The sequence below is a fragment of the Ursus americanus genome, chromosome 13 (assembly GCF_024610735.1).
Source record: "Ursus americanus isolate L20-20 chromosome 13, mUrsAme1.1.p, whole genome shotgun sequence".
Lineage (NCBI taxonomy): Eukaryota > Metazoa > Chordata > Mammalia > Carnivora > Ursidae > Ursus > Ursus americanus.
The window spans coordinates 31,835,316-31,852,697 of record NC_142139.1 but is presented as its reverse complement, the minus strand read 5'-3'; the positions used below and the strand labels follow the sequence as shown (position 1 = coordinate 31,852,697).

The following is a 17,382-nucleotide window of genomic DNA, read 5'->3' as shown; positions in this document are numbered from 1 at the left end:
TAAGAGTGACACGACGATGTGCTGGGACCACAGACATTCATTTCTATAGACACAGAATTTCTCTCTTTGGACTTGTGTAAACAACAGCAGTGGTGTTCACTATCTTTTCTTTTACCAGACGCCATGCAGACTACTGTCTTGACAAACTATTCATCATTAAAATGTTGCAATTTCCAAAACTACGGTTTACACAACATTAGACTGAAGTCTCCTTGATAAAAATGTGGGAGCCTCCCTAATCTTACCAAAACCACAGAATCGACTAAAAGCCTAGAGAACCCAGCCCTGGTCTTGGTTCTGTCCTTAGACAGCTATGTGACCTTAGCAAGGTACATTGTGTCTCTTAACCTCAATGTCTTTATCTTTAAAATAAAGAAACTAGACTGGAAGGTGTCCAAAGTCCTTCCCAGTGTCTAAGTACATCTATTAAGGTCACAGGTAGCTTATCAGCATATGGTCAAATCTATCCACATTATATTAATCATCAGTATCATCAGATTTGACACCTGAGGAAATTCCTCTACTCTAATCATCTTAATTTTCCAGAAGAGAAAAGAAGTGCAGAGAAACTAAATGCATTGTCCAGTTTTACACAAAGAGGTAAAATTGGGGCTTCCCATGTGTTGTCTTGGCTTCCCGGCTTAAATCTTCACTAGTAGTTCATTCAGTTTACAGGGAGCACATGCCTTGGGCTGCCTCTCCATATTAGTTTCGATTTCAAAACAGGTCTACTTATCCTTAAAATCAAGGGTTATCAAATGCTTGGAGCTTACAATCTGATATGTATTGATCATAACTAAAGGGCAATATTAGTGGAATTTGAATTGTTTTAATTTCATACCTTAGATCCAACTATCCTGTAACAGCACCGGCACCATCAGCAAAATCCTGCAATTATTCAATTTACTTATTTCCAAATTGCTACTTTCTGGGTCAGAACAACTAAAGTAAACATGTCACCCATGACAACTCTGTGTCATCCTAACCCACAGTAGCCCACCTGACACCTTTCTACCTTGGAGGAAGGGGAGACAGAAATTTCATAATCTCCTTTACCCTGTGGCTACACCATCAATCCCCCTCTTGTTTCTACACTGGGATCTTTGAGATCTTTGTCCAATGTGGCTGGATGATAATAATGGTAAATATCACCATATATTCACATACCTACTGTTTCTTGGATGAATCACTTGGGAGAAGGGAAAATAATTAATCCCAGGCAGTTCCAAATTAAATAAAGAACTGGTAAGAACAACTAGTTTTTTCTTTAGGAATCTGCCCTCTAGGTTCCAGAGAAACACGATGGTTTGTGGAATGTCAACCCATGCTCAGGAGCTAATGCCCAAACTGTAAAAACTCCCTTGGGAGAGAGGAGGAAATTGTATCTCAGTTTGGCAGACCAGAGTTGGACAGCCTGGGCCAGAAGTAAAGGATGACATGAGGAAGAAGGTTCTAGTTGCTGTACCCTGTTTCCTCCCTTATTTTCCCTGAAAAGTACCGTTAGGAGATGCTCGTTTTACTGCATGTGTTAACCTGACTGGCACTTTCTGGTTGGGCCTGGCTTGCGGGGCATTCAGAACCTGGAAAGTCGGCAACATGGCTGCCTAAGCCCATACCCTGGATCCAACTAAGTGCTCTTCCCATCACTGCTGCAAGACAGAGGGGGTACCTAGAACACGGGACTGGGAGAGAGCCTTGGAGAACAAGGTATTAGACTGGTGGGAGAGTTCTGCAGTTGTTCAACAGCATAGGCTCTTCCACCTGAAACGTACCCCACACCCAGACAGTCGGAGGACATAAGCTAGAGTCAAGGGTTTTGTCTCTTGGCTGATAATGTTAGCCAATGATGATCTTAACTTAAGAAAGAGAAGTTTACAGGGAAGAATATATAGTGGGATCTCTATAACAGAGACACAAAACTGAAAAAAAAAAAAAAAAGTAAGCCAGATGGGAAAAGCCAAATGGAACAGATAAAACAAGAATTTAAAAAACTAAAAAATACTTGATAGAATGTAAGAAGGACTTTTAGAAATATGAATCAGGAGCAAGAAATATGAAGAAATAGCTGGGTATAATAAATATTAAAAAACCCACAAGTGATAAAAGTAAAGATTTAAGTAGATAGCCTAAATGTCAGAATGAATACTGCTGGAAAGTGGCAGAATGAGCTGCACTGTTAGATTAGGCAATATCCTGCAAGGCATTAGAAACTAAAAATTAGGTGGGGGAGAATAAAGGAAGAATGAAGCATAGATGGAAGATGAAAGTAGGAATTATAACTGTCTACTTGCAGTCTGAGAAAAAAAATTAGACAATAGATGAAAAGATAACAATCAAGATTCTTCCAAAATTCTAAACATAAGACCTCAAAATAAGGAAGGTAAGAGTAGCAAAGAAAGTAAATTAAAAACACAGCCCACTCACAGCCAGGCATTTTTTAGTGGCATCCAAAAAGATTCAAGCCCTCCAAAGAAGACATCCAGATGGCCAACAGACACGTGAAAAGATGCTCAACATCACTCATCATCGGGGAAATGCAAATCAAAACCACAGTGAGCTATCACCTCACACCTTTCCGAATGACTAAAATAAAAAACACAAGAAACAACAAGTGCTGGTGAGGGTGTGGAGAAAAAGGAACCTTCTTGCACCGTTGGTGGGAATGCAAAGTGGTGCAGCCACTGTGGAAAACAGTACGGAGGTTCTTCAAAAAATTAAAACTAGAATTACCATACGATCCAGTAATTCCAATACAAAAACACTAATTTGAAAAGATAGATGCACCCCCAATGTTTATTGCAGCATTATTTAGAATAGCCAAATTATGGAAGCAATGCAGTGTCCATTGATAGATGACTGCATAAAGAAGACATGACATATTTATAGAATGGAATATTATTCAGCCATAAAAATGAATGAAATCTTGCCATTTGCAACAACATGGATGGAGCTAGAGAGTATTATGCTAAGTGAAATACGTCCGTCAGAGAAAGACAAACACCCTATGATCTCACGCATACGTGGAATTTAAGAAATAAAATAAATGAACAAAGAAGAAAGAGAAACAAACAAACAAAAAAATCAGACTCTTAATTATAGAGAACGAACAGAGAGGGGTGCAAACAAGAGAAGGGGATTAAGAGTACACTTACCATGATGAGCACTGAGTAACGTATAGAACTGCAGAATCACTATATTGTACACCTGAAACTCATATTAACACTGTATGGTAAGTATACTGGAATGTTAAAAAAAAATACAAGCCAAAGGAAACTTCAACCGTATTCATTAGAGTGAAAGCAGACAGGGTCAGAATGACATCACACTTCTTGAAAGAAACAACAGATGCAAGATAATGAAGCAGAGTCCCCACAATGTTGAAGAAAACATAACTTTGTACCTAGAATTAAATATCTGGGTGAACCCTTATTTACATGTGAAGGCAAAATTAATATATTCACAGGCATATAAGACGTCAGAAAAATTCACCCTTTAAGGCCCATTTGAAGTAATTTTTGGAGAAAGCGAAAAGATATAGGAAGCAAAGATAAGTGAAGAATTTAACGTTTACTGTCGTTTAAATAAGCAAAACCTACGAAGCACTTAGAATACTGCTTGATGCGCATAGTAAGTACTCAGGAAAAATGAGCAGCCATTACCTTTGTTTTCAGTACTCCGTTAAATAGTTGCGCGGATACTGACATCCTCATCATTCTCCCAAACCGAAGGAAATGCTTTTTAAAGTTCTTTATTATGAATAACATTTATTAGGGGTGCCTGGGTGGCTCAGCCGGTTAAGCATCTGACTTTGGCTCAGGTCATGATCTCAGGGTCCTGGAATCGAGCCCAGAGTCGGGCTCCCTGCTCAGCGGAGAGCCTGCTTCTCCCTCCCTCTCCCCTGCTCATGATCTCTCTCTCTCTCTCTCTCTCACTCGTGTTCTCTCTCTCAAATAAATAAATAAAATCATTAAAGAATGACATTTACTAGAGATTATTTAGCAGATATCATTCATTCATTCACGCATTTGGAAGATCCCCTTTAATCTTACGAAGCTCTTATCCAAAAGCTTGATAATAACTTTTCCAGTATGCATCCATTAGCATTATATTGTAGATTTTCTAATATTGGACTATCCATACAAGGCTCAAGTAAATCCTATCTGATTATGATACATGTCTTCCTGGTGGGGGCGGTTGTGCCATGCGTTTTATTGTTACGTTAGCTAATGTTTTATTGAGTATTAAAAAATGCTACTGAGTTTTTGTTACTCCGTCTGGCTGTCTTGCTGAACTCACATTAGTTTTCATAGTTTGTTAATTGTCATGGCTTTCACTTATAAATAATGATAATTTTATCTCCACCCTTTTAATCTTTATGCCTCTCAGTTTTTCCAGCGAGGTAGCATGTGGGTGAAGCCCACAGGCTTTGGGGAGAGACTTAGCTGTGGACCCTGGGCACAAGGTCTCGGTGTGTCTGAGTCACCTGAAAAGTAGTGAGAAAAGCACCTCAAGGAGTTGACGAGGATTTCACAAGTTGAAATGCTTGGCACGTGGCCAACAATAAATGTTAACTATTGAAATATTTACTAAATAAAGTTAGGAATAGGGGATCCCAGAGGGCACGTGATGTCACGAGCACTGGGTGTTAATATGCAACTGACGAATCACTGAACTCTACCTCTGAAACTAACAATGCACTGTTAATTAATTGAATTCAAATAGAATAAAATTTAAAAAAAAAAAACAAGTACAAGGATCCAATCTTGGAAGTTTGGGAAAATCTCCCCGAGAAAACAATATGAAACTGAAACCCCTGGACCAGGTGGATGAGTCAGAAGAAAGCGGAGAGGAAAAACTATTGGCCGCAATCATGCATTCCCGAGGAGGGACGTGCGTGTCCACATGCTCCGCAATGACAGAAAGCGCAGCATGTTTAGAGAATGGACAGCTGTTCAGTGTAAGTATACAGGATGACTCAGCTCTTGGGTACCCCTATTGATTGCTCCAGTAGATAACGAGTTTGTGAAAGGAGTGATGTTTGGTTCAGCTGTTTGTCCCTCAGAGCACTTGGCAAAGAGCCATGCACTGAAAAAGTGCTCAATAAAGACCTGCTATTTTTAGGAAGGTTTCCGGTCCCTTGTAACCCTACTTGATTCAAAAGCATAGCCTGGGAGCTAGTACTTCACAAACTGCAGAGGCTAAGAGTAATGTGTCTTGAATTAAGAGAGGTCAAGGTTTAGACGAGAGATACCTCAAGAGCAAATCTAAATCAGCCATCATAAAGCCATACGTCTGAAGTTTTAGAGGTCCTTCACAAGACAGTGAGAAGAGTATCTTGCTTCCCGGGGGGTAAAGTCTAATGATATAAAATATAGAGTCTTAAAAATCTGACATTTGGGGTTACCTCAAATTTTAAAGTGACAAAATAAAGTTGTTATGTCTATGTATTTGTTTCCTTGGATTCCCAGGAGAAGGAGCACTAAATAAAATATTAACAGTACTACCATTTTTACAAATTTTTTTTCATCTTTTTTGTATTTTGAATTTTTTTTCAAAATACTTGGCAAATAGAATTAAGAAAATGAAAAAATTTCTACTTGAAGAAATTTAGAGAATAGGGAGTTTCTTGTTTCTATTTCCTTTCATTTACTGAAGGATTTACTTCACAATTTATAAATTATCCCCTCAATAAAAACTGGCACAAAATATTAAACAGCACCCCTCCTTTTTTTTTTAGTTTCAATAGGCTCATGCTAAGCTAACAAGCTCATATGCATCATCCTAAAAATGAATGTAAAGAGTCTATCAGTAGCCTGGCCCAAATTAAATCCTCGGGAAATTCTATTTCCCTTCCTGACCCTGACAATATGCTGGTATTGGTTTTCCAACGCTGGGAATAGTTTTCCATTTCCTGGGAATGGTTTTCCAATAGCTACTTGATCACTGATGATTTATTTCCAGTCAAATCTGGTCACACCCTTTTTCTCAAAACCCTATATCACTTCACCCCTCAGCCATATGTGACAGATTACTGACAACAAAAATAACATTATTAAAGGTCTATTAATGTGCCAGGCAAGGTGCGAGGCACACAAGGATGTGGTCTTTCCCAAAAGCCAGCCCTTTCAACTCCAACTCCATCATCACAGTTCTTATCATCCTTGGTACCACTTTTGTCATTCACTCCAGGGGAGAGTCAATATGAACACAAGTCAATATAATAAAATACTGCAGTTACTATTAGAGAGGTATCCATCGGGAGGGGACAGAACAAAGGAGAAATGTCAATATTTCCACGGGGCTTGAGAAGTGGTAACGCTGGAGCTTTACCTGGAAAACTTCACAGAGGAAGTGACTCTTTAAAGACTGGTATTATTAAAAAAAAAAAAAATGAACTCATAGATACAGAAAACAGATGGGTGGTTGCCAGAGGCAGGGGGTTGAGGAGTGGGCGAAATGGGTAAACGGAGTCAAAAGGTACAAACTTCCAGTTATAAAAGAAATAAGTCATGGGAATGTAATGTACAGCATGGTAGCGATAATTAATACTGTACCGCATGTTTGAAAGTTTCTAAAAGAGTAAGCCTCTCTTGCATGGGGGCTTCTGGGCAGGATAGGGAGGGACACACCATTCAGTCCATAACTGTTACCTTTCCAAGAACTGAAAAAAATCTGAACTCCAAACGTATCTGACCCTGAGAGTTTTGGATAGGGTACTATAAACCTAGTAGTATGTCGGAGAGTTACAGGTGTATGGAGGAGAGTTTAAACACAGTGCTGGTGTGAGTGGAAGAGGAAGTACATGGCTTCGGAAAAACTCACCACCAATGGGATATTGAACCAAGCCAATGAGGTAAGGGAGTGGGGAGGTCTGAGGGAAGAGCACTCGAAGTAGGGGAAGAGCAAGTTCAAAGACCCTCAGATAAGAACGCAGCAGTCTGTGTGATGAGGAGAAAGGCTGTCAGTGTGACTGCAACAGTGAGATAAAGGAAGAACAGTAGGTAAGATAATATAGATAAAAATCACTTAGGGCCTCACTGATCTTTGTAATGGAATTTGGCTTTTAGAGTGAGATGAGAAGGCAAAGGAGGGTTTTGAATAGAGGAGGACCATGACTTATGTCCTCTCCCACTGACTCTGGGATGGCCTTCTAACTTGCTTTTTTCCAATAGAATGAAACAAATGTAAAGTCTGGGAATTCTATACCCAGGCCTTGAGAGGATTTGCGGCTCCCGCTTCCTCTTTTACCGCAGCTGGATACTATGTAAGCAGTCTGACAACCCTGAGACCACCATGCTATAGGAAAGCCCAACCTAGCCAAGTGGAAAGGCCAAGTGGAAGAGAATGAAAGAATCCAGCCAACAGCCTGACCCAATGTCTTGAGCCATCTCAGACAGTCCTTGGACAACCAGAGTCAGCTGAGACCACAGACATTGTGCAATGGAGATAAGTCATTGTCACCATGTACCATCCAAATTCTCAACCTCCAAACCTTGAACCAATAAAATGGTTTTTGTTTCATACCATGAAATTTTGGAGGAGTTTATTACACAGCAATTAGAGAAACTGATACTAAAATTGAAAATGAGACCAGGTGGTGGGTAGACACCTGCCCAGCAGCAAGGCTACTCTTTTTAGTGAAAGTCAGAAAGGCAATGATGAACTTCTTACGGGAAGCTGGAAAGAGGGCAACTGACACTATGTTGTGGCCAAATGCTTGGCAACACTGCAGTAATATGGAAGAAAGAAAATCGATCTAATGAACTTGTGGACCTGGTTAAGATTTCTGAGTGTGATAACTGGCTTCATTTAGCTGCCTAGGATTCATTACATGAAGAGAAAGATGAACTAAAGTGTTCAAATGGAATTTAGAGGAAATTGTTCAACCCAGGACCTGCCAGGTTAGAAAACAAAACTTTTTGTCATTTTTGCCTCTCCAGACAGCAGAAGATTCTCCAAGAAAGAAGCAGTCTAGGACAAAGTTCAAATCCAAGGTCTATTTGTACAATGTGATCTCAGGTTAAAGATCAAATCAAGTGCGTGGCTGGAAGATGGATCATGAAGACCTCAGGTGAGGGCTGTGCCTCATAGACCCAGGCAGCAGGACAAAAATGCTTCGAGAAACCTGAAGGGTTTCTCCTACAGCATTCTGCCTCACAGCCCAAGTAAAGAGGCTGTGTCATGAGAGTCTTGTGGGTACATCTTTCTCTAACGGAGTGAACCTCAATAAAATGTATAGGAAGCCTTCAAGATTTAAAAGAAAATTATACTTAACACACACACACACACACACACACACACACACACACACACACAAACCCATCGCCAGGTAACAAAAGGAAGGAAGCAAAGGTCCCTAGATCCCAAATTCAGAGCAGGGAGTGGCCTACTGAGCTGCTGAGAAGAGCTAGTTCTTATGGAAAAGAAAGAAAGACTCAAAGGAGGGGGCTTTAACTTTCCAGCCAGCCCAGATGAGGTGCCAGACGTAGGAATGAAGAAACCTTCCGGAATGTTTCCTCCCCAGCAGCCTAGGAAGAGCTGAGGAGCTGAATGGAGCCCAGACGCCAGAATCATGACAAATAACAAATTACTGTTTGTTAACCCAGTGGTTTCTGGGTGTTTCTGTTTGTTTGTTTTAAGAATTTGCTCTTTTGTTTTGTGGGTTTGTTTGTTTGTTTAATGCAGGCAGGGCAAATAACGGAAGCTTTCTGGCTGCTGTGTCCCATTGAGAACGGACTGGGGGCGCGGGGTGGCAAGCAGAGCGGCAGGGAGACCAATGTTGCAGTGATACCACGAGGCATGACACAAGTGGCCTGGAGCCATGTGGCAGCAGTGAAGCTGGCGAGAAGTCAGCTGTGAGATGTACTCTGAAGGGACAGCTCAACGATTTGGTGGCAGATTAAAATGTGGGGTATGAAAAAAAAAGCAAAGACACCGCTGAGATGGACTAAGGGACTATCTATGCGACTTGAAGAATGCAACTGCCACCACGTGAGAGGACGGAGACAGTGGAAAAAGCAGTTTGGGGGGTAAGCCAGGAATCCAGTGGGTCCCAGACAGCTCCTCAGGAATACGAAGTAGACTATTGTACATACGAGTCTGGAATTCAGGGGGAGCTCACGACTGGACATAGAAACCGCCGCTCTAGGAAGGCATCAACAACCACGAGGCTGGATGAGGTCACCAAGGGAGTGGGTGACACAGAGAAAGGACCTAGGGACTGAGCCCTCTGACTCCTCTGTTTACAGGTTAGGGAAACGGAACCAGGAAGAGACTGAAATGGGTGATGGTGAGGCAGAAGGACAGGCAGGAGATGGGGGGACTGCCTGGAAGCCAAATGAAAAACTCTGAAAAAAACTCTGCTGAAAGAGCACACCGGAAGAGAATCAAGCCCAAACCGCTGGATGTAAGGGGGGGGGGTGGTACCTCTGGCAAGGACAGTTTTAGTGGAGCAGTGGGGAGGACAGCCTGCCTCGTTCAAGAGACCATGAGAAGAGAGGAATTGGAGACAGAAAGTAGAACTGACTGTGAAAGTTTTCCTATAAAATGGGGACCAAAAAATCAGGTGGTGGCTGGAGAGCAACGTGAGGCCAAAGACAGCCGTTTGTTGTTTTTGTTGTTATTTATGGGAGAAATTATAGTGATGGGAAAGACCCATTGATAGAATGAATTACTAGAGCTCTGTTCTTGAGCAGATAACAGGAATGAGACTGCAAGTCTGAAGGACTGCAGTGGGTTTCTGGCTGGGTTCCTTATCTTCAATTTGTTTTTTCTTCAATAACTCCTACCCCAGACTGATTTCCCCCAAATACTGTTTTTTGGATAACAGTCCACCATCGTTTTCGCTCTATGGTTTCCTACCTGTTTTACACTCCTCTGCTTAGTTGTCAAACTGCTGAGTGTCCTGTCACTGAAGTCAACACAAATCAACCATGGAACCAACCCTTGGCTGGGCTCACGCTGTCTTTATTCAAAATGTGACTATAGAAACACACATAATAAGGTAAATTTACAGAGACAAAAACCATCACAGCACCAAATAAATTCATGTAAGGGAGAAAATAATTCTACCTGGGCAATAGAAGGGGGTAGCAAAAGTTATGAAGGTCGAATGCTTTCTCAGCTGGGCTCAGGAAGGATGGCAAGGAGTGAGCAGAAATAACAAGTGTGTCTAGAGCACAGGGAAGTGTGACTGGGACTAGCACGGAAGAGCAGCCCAGGCTGGGAAGGCTATCCAAGCACCCAAGCCTGGCTGGAAACTGTATCCCATCTGCTCTCAGTGGGAAGTCTCTGCAGCTGCCAGTTCTTCAAACACAAACACACACACACACACACACTCTCTCTCTCTCTCTCTCTCTCTCTCTCTCTCTCTTTTAAGCCCAAGGAGGCATGGCAATCTACAAATCAACCTTAGGGGGCGGGCAACAGGTTGAGCCAGATCAGAGATCTTCAAAGTGAACAAGAGGCACCCCTGGGGAACCCCACAGCTTTCCAAGATCTGTATGGACACAGAGTTCTAAAGGAACCAGTTTCCAGATCCACTATTTCCATAGGAACTCTTTTTTACAAGTGATATGCCTGAAATGTGCGAACAGCAAGCATTTTCTGGCAAGTTCTCCTTTCCCGCTTCCCCTTTCATAATTACCCTTCACCCATTTTACCAAAGAAAGGCACATCTCTCTCCCATTCAGAATCTTACCATATGCCTTGCCTCCCCAGGGTGCCAAATAAAGGGGCGATTTGAAAAACTGGTATTAGAGAAACCTTCTTTCAGGTAAGCATTGATGTCAACACTACCCATACCTACACTTATGATATACATTTCCAATAATAGTTTAGTTTTATGCCTCATAATTACTTATCAAAAGTTAATGAATTATTTTGGTTACCTGTGTACTAATATTTAAAATAACATAAAGAATAATTTTTAACAAAATTATTTTAAAAATTAAATTTAAATGTATATACTTTTTTGTTGCTGAGGCGTAAGAAGAGCACAGAAGTTGAAAAAATATATTGCAAAATTTCTAACTATAAAATGTTCAATTAAAGAAAAATTGAAAATTTTAGGGGTCAGAGCTAACAGTGCACAAGGGGTATTCCATTTCTCGAATTTCTATTAGAAGGCGTATGAGCAAAATGCTTAGTGCGAATGAAATGATTACAAGGGATTATTGAATGTGTCACAGGGCTTCTTTCCCATGTCACTGTGATGAGTAGAGCTTCCCCCCACCAAACTTACAACCATCATATTTTCTTCTTGTAGGATCATTTTCAGTTTCAATTCCTTTATTTAACAAAATACTTTCTGTCACTCTCCTGATCGCCTCTGCAGTTTGTTAGCACTTACAGAAACCTTAGCATCAGGAGAAGAAGCAACTATGTGTTGTTAGAACATGATGAGCTAATAGGCATTCAGACATTTTTATCTATTTGTATATGGTCTATACACAAAATATACATTTTGTACACACACACACACACACACATATATATGCATAAATGTATATGTATATTTTGGTCCTTCCAAAAATGACCCGCAAGCCACTACTAGAGTCACAGTGGGATAAAACACTGAAAAAGACATGTATACATATACCATGCCTCCAGATATAAAATGAGTACAAATAACATTGCTGAACTGAAATGAGATCCAAGAGCCTCTTATTTCCTACATTTGACTCCAGTACTGAGTAACTTGGGGAAAAAAAAAAAAAGATAAAGCAAAATAATAAATAAAAATAATATAATTAATAATAATTAGTAAAATTCACCATTAAATAGCTAGTAGTGAGTATACCGCAGTACTAGCTAAAACCACAAAGGTTCTTTCAACTCCCCTGTGGAATTTTTCCACTCAATCCATTCAAATAGGATAGCAGCAAGCACTTAAGCATTATTCAATCTAAATAGCCTCATGTAGTAATCTACAATCGCTGTGTAAGTAAACCAAAGAGCTAATATTGAACTAAGGAAAGCAGTTGGCTTCTTGCCAACCCTCATACCATAAAGCCTCTGAAAAAGCTTTTCAAATAGTTGACTACACCACCTCAGTGTGATATAATGGGAAAGGCTTCTGTTCTGATCTCTCCATGAGCCCCAGCTTCCTACTTGGATGGATGAATGGATGGGTAGATGGATAAATTCACCATATAAATCAATCCACATGTTCCAATCCACATGTCAAGCTCTATCAGCAAAAACTGATGCAAATTAGACAAATGTTTTCATGCAGGAACCATGAAAGAAATCTCTCCAAGGAACCAAACACATATGGGCACTCCTGTGAATATTAGTTGATCATAGAGCTAATCTTTAAATATATAATTAATGATTGATGTCAATCATGCAAGTACCATATAAGCAGTAGTATTGAAAACCAACATTCAATCATTAAAACACTGCGTCAAAATGAAGTCGTGGTTAGTTGTCACTGCCAAATTGTGGGAAATACTTATACGGAGGAAATAACATTCTTCATAAACACCTGTGATCTTAAATCTGTCTGGGTTCAAATCCCAGTTCTACCACTTAACTAGCTCTGGAACTTTGGGAAAGTTATTTAATAACCCTATGCTTCAATTTTCTTAGCAGTTATAATACAGTCTCTACCACCACATAAGTTTATTATGATGATTTTAAAAAATACATACTTGGAACAATGTCCAGTACATAATAAGAACTCAACAAATATTAGCTATGATTCATATTATTTCCCATAATTCAAGTTGCTGGCGGAAAGACAGAACTCTCTGTATTATCATTAACTAACCTTCGAAAGAATAGTTACCTAATGAACAAACTTAACAGTAAACTCTAAGAGCTAAATGAAGAAAAGGACAGTTTTCTAAGTTTTAAAATGTTCTAAAAACTATTCTGGGTTCAAGACCCACTTAAAAACCTAAGTAGAGTTGTGGATATTTTCCTAAGAAAAATCCACTTACACACAACATTTCAGGGCTTCAATCCTCGCCTTCCTGAAATCTACTCAGAGCCAGCCAGCCTGAGATGGAGAACCTCTTGGGGGTTTAAAATCCTTAAACTATCAAATTCTGTTTCAACAAACTTTAAATCACTGATTTTAGTGGACAAACAAGTATTTCATTCACAACTAGTATGTCTTGCAATATAGCTGCTGACATTTATATCTGAATCTCACCGGTGAAAACGAAAAGCATCAAATCGTTTTCTTACTTAAGCCCACCAAACTCTGCAGTAAAATTCCGAATTTCAGGACTACAACTTCAAAGTGGGTTCTGGAGTTCCCACTCCAGACTGTCAGGGGACAAGGAATCCAAAGTATGACAAGGGGCACCTGGCTGGTTCAATCAGTACAGCATGTGACTCTCGATCTCAGGGAAGTGACTTCGAGCCCCACGCTGGGTGTAGAGCTTACTTAATAAAAATGAATAAACAGATTAATAGATTAATAATAAATTAAAAAGCAAAGTACGGAAGCACTGCCTACTAGAGGTTCAGGACCGGCGACCAACCTAACTCGTCTGTGTCACTGTCATAGTAGACGATACTGTAGGAAAGGCCATTCTAGGTATGACTAAAACTTTGAGAGGAGAAAACACAGGGAGAGATGGAAGAACGTGACCTTGAAACACAATCCGTAAGAAACCTTTACAACTTTGAGATTTCTTAACTTAATTACATAAAATTTTAAATTCTTCATCACTTTTTAAACTAAGAAGGCTATTGCTTTTTTCTTTAGTCCCTTCCTTTATGTATCTTCAGGTTCTTTCCTTTGCATCTCCTTCCTCTGTCTACAATGCCCACCACAATGCTTTTCAATAAAGCAACAGGAGTTTAAAAACTGAATCCATATTGCGCCTTGCTGTTTTCAGGAGAACGAACAGTCCACCTCACAGCCATCCCACTGCAGGATGCCACAAACCATCCAGGTCTAACCTGTTCATTCAATCGAGTCAATAAACCTCTTTAGGCACACTGACAAGATGAGGATGCCTATCAGTTACAAGTAGATGTCATCACCCGTGTCATAACATTAGAAAGTAGCTTTAAAGAACACAATGGAAAAAAAGCTAGCGACAACCACTTTACTTCCAGTTTTGAAACTTCTGACTCACCCTGTTTAGGAATCTGTTATACGCATCGGTTAAGAACAACCTTGCTTTATGGATCCGTTGAAGCTATCAAAATCTTAAATGCACGGCATTACATAAATTAAAATGAATTGTAAACATTCGCAAAATGCAATCTCAATAACATTGGAAAACATCAACCGGATTTTCATTTAAATCCACCTTGGATAAAGATTTTACTGCAATTAAAGTCCCCTGCATCTCTTCCAAGCTTCCAATACTGCTTTTTAAAGAGATGAGTGACTTGTCCAGGCTTGGAACTAAGAATACAGACCCAGGCCTGATTGCCCAGCAGTAACCATTTCTGCAAGTTCCTCTCCCTAGGAGGACAAGGGTCCTCATCAAAGAAGGGGAGGGTAACTGGATTTTTGCAAACAAAGGTAGCGACAGACGCGCAGGGTCCTACACACCTTTGCGCCGACTGACAGGGAGTTTGGGAGGGGGCGGGGAAGCAGCCCGGTGCTGCGGTACCTTTCTTGAACTCTGAGCTCGGTGAGGTGCAAAACAGCGCTCCGTGCTGCCAGACCGCGTCTTCTCGGAAACCGGCCGCTTGGCAGGGGCGGCCAGACACGCACGTCCCTCGCTCTCCGCGGGTCAGCTGCAGAGTCAGCGAAGAGGAGAGCCCGGCGCCGGGCGCTGCCTCCCGCCGCTCCGCTGCCTGCAACACCGAAAGACCGAGCGCGCGGAGGAGCCGCGCGGGACCCGCCCGCGGACGAGCAAGCTGCGCACCTCTGGGAGCCGAGGATGGCGAGCGGAGCGCACGGGAGGAATAAAGGGTCAGAAGGGGAAAAACCTCTGTGCGTAGTGCAACCGAAAACTGAAGTCGCGGTCGAGTGTTCCCCGTGAGAGGGCGGGGCGGCGCGACCCGCAGCCGGTGGCGGGAAACGGGTGGGTCCGCCCGAAGCTGGGAGAGGCCCGAGGCGTAGGCTTTCGGGGAAAATTCCATCGCCTTTTCAACCACCACCACCTCCCCTCCCAGAGCGGAGAAGCAGAACTCTACCTCCATCGAGTCCGGGCTGCAGGGCTGGGGGCGGCAAGCGGCGCAGCCGGACAGGCGCTGCCACCCGGCTCCCTTCCCCGGAGATGGGCTTCGACTGCAAAGAGCCAGTCAGCCGGGGTTCCCCCGGGCGCCCTGAACCCAGGGAGTCCCAACCCCCAGCGAAAAGAAAAGTGAAAGAGAAAAGAGCAAGGAGCAGAGGGCAAGATAAACATCCCCAGCGGAGGCTGGGGGAGGGGGAGGTGGCAGCAGACCCTGAAGGACTGCCCCAGGTGTCGCAGCTCCCCGCCCCTGGGCTGGGACGCTCCGCAGGTTTCTGCCACTGCCAAGTCCGGGGGCGCAGAACCTAGAGGGAGGAGGAGGTCAGGGAGCGCCGGCCCGCCGCGCAGGAACGCCGGACCGCGGCTTCGGCCTGTGCCTGTACCTTCCAGGGCACCTGCAGGGAAAGCGCGAGAAGTCTCGGAGACCACCCCCCCGCACCCCCCTAGTCTGGCTTGAGGCGGGAGACTTCCCCGGAGAGTCCTGGAGATCTGGGCGCGTGGTTGCGCATCCAAGGGGCCCAGAGCCAAGGGAAAAAAAGTGTAGTAGGATCGGGCTGGGCTGGGCGGCTACTCCACACCAACCCCCACCCCTCCCCCTGCCCGCAGCGCAGGCTGGAAGAAGGCAGGCTCAGGTGAAGTCTTACTGGAGAAGACGGATTAAGACGCCTGGTTGACTACTTTGTCCAAGGCAGCTAGCGCGGAGGGTGAACTGGCAGAAATGAGCCGCTCACCTTTCCAGTGGAGTGCATCTGGAGTGTAAACACTGAACACGGCCCCATGAAATAGGACCCTGTGAAATGTTATTAGAGTATTTTACAATTGAAAGAAGGGACTAAATTCTTTGAAGCTGAGCGATCCTTATGCCACACAGAGTCAGCAAAGAAGTCCTTGTGCCCGGTTTTGAAAACACTTTGAAGAACCTTGAACACATGTGAATCACCGAAAATCCCTCATGGAAGGTACTTCCCCAAATTTTCCAGTTATGTCACAGAAAAAATGATATGGCTCCCTGGCGTTTAGTAAACATTTAACTACATTTTCTTTACAATTACTATGTGTTAAGAAAAAAAACAGAAAAATAATAGAAGTGATTTAAATATTAAATATGCATAAAAATCCACCTAAAATAATTTCATATTTTTATGAAAAAGTTGATCTCTAGATAGTCACGGTCAACAAACAAGGTGATATATAAAAATGTAAAACCCATTTTTTACAATTCAAAAATTTACCACAGTTGTAAATTATATTTAAAGAAATCAAACAGTCCTATTCTTTTCTGTCCAAGACAATGTGATGTTAAATTTTCTTGTGATAATGCCAACGATCTCAAATCTCATCAGACTTTTTCACAGCAATATGCCGAAGCTCTGATTTGCAGAATGGGCATTCACTGTGAGAGCAGGCCTGCAGCCGGATTGGATTCTGTTACAAAGATGGTAGTCGCCCTAGGAGGGTGGTATGCGTACCCGTGATTATACAGATTAGGAATGGAGACGTGGATCTGTGTCCTATCAATTTGGACGGTGCCAGAGCTTCTTGGGCTCCCGCAAAGTGAACTCCCGAACTCCTCCCGCACCTCCTTCAGCACCCTTACGCATGCTGTGTACAGTGCAGCTGGTAGCCCAGATAAATGTCCAGACAGGAAGACACCTTATCGGCTACACCGAGAATCAACCAGCAGAGCCAGATATCATTGCCGCCAGAGGACACATCATCACCGCTCAGATCCTGCTGTGCTTGGGCTGCCCAGGAGCACGAGAGTAAGCTGCTCTTCGCTCTTAGCCTGTGGGCTCCAGCTGCCCACGGGGCTGAGCAGCAGCGGTGTCAGACAGGGCACTTTGAGCATGTGATCACCATGAGCTACTGGAGAGGTTTTCACAACACTCTGGGAAACCGGTGGGAATATTCTTATACACCCGAGTTTTGAAGTACAATCTGAACACATTAGAATACATATTGGTCTATAAATATTAAGTTTCATGTGTGTTCTGAAAACAAGATGGGCTGAGTGGGATATAAAGCATTTGGTCAAGTTGGGGAGATTAAAAAAAAAAACATAAGTAATAATACAGTGAAATTGAAAATTATGCTAGCCCTGAGATATGCTTTGCCCTATTATCTGCCTCCCAAGGATGTAGGTCAAATTCGTTTTCTTAATTACAGAAAATAAAAGTATTTTTGATTTAGTTATATAAATGCCTACAGTTCAATGATGTTAGGTTTTCAGCGT

At 42.3% G+C, this 17,382-nt stretch overlaps 1 protein-coding gene and 1 pseudogene across 3 annotated transcripts in view; both read right to left on the bottom strand.

The window, feature by feature from the left end:
* Positions 1–15,248, bottom strand: part of IL15 (interleukin 15) — a 76,057-nt gene extending 60,809 nt beyond the window's left edge. For 2 of the 3 annotated variants that reach the window (XM_045798927.2, XM_045798928.2), the window contains exon 1: positions 14,583–15,069. The gene's annotated coding sequence lies outside the window, so the exon portion shown is untranslated. Of the gene's footprint in view, positions 1–14,582; positions 15,070–15,111 lie in introns of those variants that run through there. The other variant, XM_087866469.1, reaches the window with a different exon arrangement.
* Positions 1–15,898, bottom strand: part of LOC148109073 (uncharacterized) — a 31,620-nt pseudogene extending 15,722 nt beyond the window's left edge.
* Positions 15,899–17,382: the final 1,484 nt, after the last annotated feature.